The sequence below is a fragment of the Mustela nigripes genome, chromosome 8 (genome assembly GCF_022355385.1).
Source record: "Mustela nigripes isolate SB6536 chromosome 8, MUSNIG.SB6536, whole genome shotgun sequence".
Classification (NCBI taxonomy): Eukaryota; Metazoa; Chordata; class Mammalia; order Carnivora; family Mustelidae; genus Mustela; species Mustela nigripes.
Genome location: NC_081564.1, coordinates 29,225,969 through 29,230,013, shown reverse-complemented (window position 1 = coordinate 29,230,013; position 4,045 = coordinate 29,225,969).

Here is a 4,045-nt window from a genome sequence, read left to right as displayed (position 1 = left end):
TTGTGATCTCTGTCAAATAAATAAATAAAATCTTTAAAAAAATTTAAAAAAATTAAAAATAAAAAAAGAAAAATATAAAAGACAAAATAACATAAAAAGATAAACAATAAAAACCAGTTCAATGGGTATAGAGTTTCAGGGATGCAAAATGATACTCTAGGGGTGTGCAGCACACCTATGGTTAGTTCAGAAGAAGAATCCACTAAGAGGGAAGAGCTCACAATAAGTGCTCTCACCACAATTAAAAAAAAAAAGTTGCAGGCTGGTGGGCATAGCGTGCTGCCCTGTGTATGAGAAAAGGAGCGGGAGCAAAGATATGTGCTCACACATGCATCGGCGTCCTGGGAGGCTACCAAGAAGTAGCCCCAGCAGTGGGAGACAGGAAGGGCGTTGGCGGGCAGGCGGGAGCGGCGGGCAGAATTCCCCATGTGTGCATCTTTTTCTGGTTCTGGAATCTTGAGTGTTGAGACTCTATTACCTACTGGAAAAAAAGTTAAAAGATAGATTGCTGAAGGAAGCCAAGCAGAGGAAAACAGGCAAAGACCCAGGACCTGGCCGCCCCACCCCACCGCAGTGCGGGGCGCTTGCTGGGCAAGGAAGAGCCAGCCAGCCCTAGAAGCAAAGCCGGCGGCTTCTGCAGACACAGCAACCCTGCCCCGTGCACAGTTCTCCAGATGAAAACTTGAAGCTCCCGTTCTGTAAGGCGCTGAGTAATGGTGACGAGTGTCTGCATACCAAGCCAGGTCAGCGGGGAGGGAGGCGATTTTGTGTATCGTCCCCCATGGCTAACCTCGCACGTCTTCGGCTCAGAAGTCCAGCGGTGTGGTCGGCTCGGCCCCAGTGGCTAGACCAAAGAGACCAAACATATTTGCTTAGGCTGTGGAATTCTGAGCAGCAGGCAGGGCAGAAAGAACTCGGATGTTCTCCAAGGCGATGCTCAAACCGGGAGCACAAACTCCCTGAAGAAAACTGCCTCGGGACCTCCACTGGGTCTGGATGAGAACCTTACACAGGGAAGGATTATCTACAGCAGAAGGAGTGAAATGGAAAAAACAGGAAGAGCCCAGGTTTGCGGAAAGGCAATTAAAATCTACTTAGCATAAAGTCAGGGAGGTTAGCACAGACACATGTCTTTAAAAAAAAAAAAAAAAAAAAAAAACCAGAAAACCAAAGTCCGTTTTATTCAGAATGATATCCCAGCAGCCCAAGACGTCAGGCACTTATGTAATTAAGGAACAATGTAGTAAGGTATATAATAAGGCTTCTATTTTTATTTTCACGTTCCCCAAAATTTCCAAGTAAGTTATTACCCAGTTGGTTTGAGGTTTGAGAATCGGAAGAAAATTGAGTATTAAGGAGTCATTTTACAGCATCCAACAGATGAACAGCTCTCCATTAGCAAAATGAAGGAGAGACGCATTTTCCCAGCCTGAGCTCCCCCCCGAAAGAGAAAGTTCTCATGCTTTCTCACCAAAATGTCAGCTGCCCCCAATGCTTTGAGAAGACAAGTCCTCCTGGAGAATGAGAATATTCTCTGGGGGGAGAGAGCAAAGTTAGGGTCCAGTGGAAAGAACAAGGACCCTTCGAGACTTGCAAACACCCTCTATACCCTTCTAACTACCGCAGTACAGGGCTGTCCCCAAGCAGAAGGGCAGGAGGTACAGGCTGGGACAGCCCTCCTTGTCCAGGAGTAGCCGCCAAGCCCCTGGGATGTGGCTGGTCCTTATGGAGGTCAGTTTCAAGAGCAACACAGACAGCCCTGTGAGCCCAAAACTTCAGGTTACCTCATCACCCATTAGCTTATGCTCACTGCATGTTGAAATGACATTCTGGCTACATTAAGTAAAAAAATATTAAAATTTATCTCTACCTGTTTCTTGTTATTTTTTTTTTAATGAGGTTGCTAGACAATTTAAAATTATACACGTGCCTGGCATTCTATTTCTGGAATGCCAGGACGGCACTGGTATAGAAAATTCAGGAATATTCGGAGAATTGGTATTTAAAGCAAATGACACTGAAGACATTTAGAAAACGACAAAATTGGGTGCATACTTCACTGTCACAAAGTTAAACTGGGAGCAATAAGAAGTTCTCAATGTAACAGTGAAAACATACAGGGGTCAGGGGAAACATGGCTGAATTCTTCTGTACGCAGACTCAGAATGCCACAGGATAGAAGACAAGATTAAAAAGTTCAATGATGTGGGGGGAAAAACCCACTGCCCTGTGGTGAAAGGCGACAGAAGGAGAGATGGATGAAACATGACAAATGGAGAGTTCCTGCGGGCCAGGTGCCAACATCCCTCCTAGATAAAGAACTAACAATCAAGGATGGCAACAGAAAGGATAATGGGCAAAAGATACAGACAACAGGCAACACACCATACAAACATGGTCATAAACATCCAAAGAGATGCTCAAGTTCATTTATAAAGAGGCAGGTGCTCACTGACCCACATCTGAGATCGCTCCCCTGCAGCCGGACAGCTCACTACCGGTAGTTACATCTCATAAACCCAGGCTGCAAATCAAATGTCTCAGTGCCAAGGGGCATCTAGGGGTATCTAGTGAGACTGCTTATGCCTTTACTCTTGGATCTGTGACCCTACTTCTGGGAATTCACCCTGAAGTTACTCCTCCAACAGTGTGAAATTCATGGGAACAAATGTACTCATTACTGGCCATTATGAGTATGAGAACAATCTAGAACCACAGAGCAGCAGCCATGCAGGGAAATTTCTCATGGAGTGACCTCCTGGACCATAGGGACAGTTCCAGTCTACATTTACAAGCACAACTAATCGGTTGCCTTTGGTTGAGAAAGACGAGTAAGAACACATGTGAATGTACTATCTCTTGATATGTGCAAAAGAAACCATATCTGGGGCACCTCGGTGGCTCAGTTGTTAAGTGACTGCCTATGGCTCAGGTCATGATCCCTGAGCCCTGGGATTGAGCCCCATATTGGGAAGAAAAACCACAGGGAAGAAAACAAAAAACAAACCCAGTTAACTTCTGAACTCAAAAGTCTTACTCTAAGACTCAGTCTAAGACAAGAAGTGCAGACAAAGCTTTGTAGGTTTGCCATTTACAGTGGTGGGTACAGTGATTCTGGAACCGTCTTGTATGCTCAGGGGAGAAACTAGACAAGAAATCCGGCGATGCTGTCAGTGGTTAACACGAGTTTGCAGATGTGGGCTGGTGACAGACTCCAGGACTGGGGCAGTGAAAGTGTCAGCTGGTTTTGGAGCAAGGAAGTGCTCAGAGTGGATGGGGACATGTTGGAGGGTGACGTGGGAGCCAGGCTGACAGCATCAGTATGAGCAATGACAGTCTCGGATTATAACTTCCTGAATAAAGCAAAAACCTGCAAGCCCATACTTGCAATGGACAAACGAGACCAGAAACTGACTGTTCTTCCTTGCAGTAGAATGCCAACCAATAAATGGAGAGCAGGTGAGGGATCTCAAAAATCATTACCCAGCAATCACCATAGTAATAACTGACTCAGGCAAGACTTGCCAACAGGTGCTAGAAAACGGTTGGGGGAGAGGTCCTGGAGAGGTGTTTACTTAGCCCCAGAGGTTCTCCTGTGGGATCCCTTATCACTGACACAGGTGAGGACATCTGGAAGGAATTACCTTCACCAGGGAGTGGTATGGACCTTTGGAGAAGGACCCAACGTCACTCATAATGTGTGGCCATGGATATGTGATCTGGAAGAAATGGTCAGGCATGCCAGGCAAGGGATATGCTGTAGACAGGTGCCCTGTACCAAGGTCAGGGATGCAGGCAGGGCCAGGGGGCCACTCCAGATCCCGGACAGCAAAATTCAGGGCATGGTCCAGTATGGGAGAACATAGGTGGAGAGAATATTATTGGTCCAATAAGCAAGTTTTGCATATGGACTGTGTATTCGTAGCAGTGTTGCATCAGCCTTAAATTTCCTGAATCAAATACTTGACAAAACATGAGATATCAGCTCACACCTGTTAGAATGCTGTTATCAAAAAAGATAAGAAATAACAGGTGTTGTTGAGGA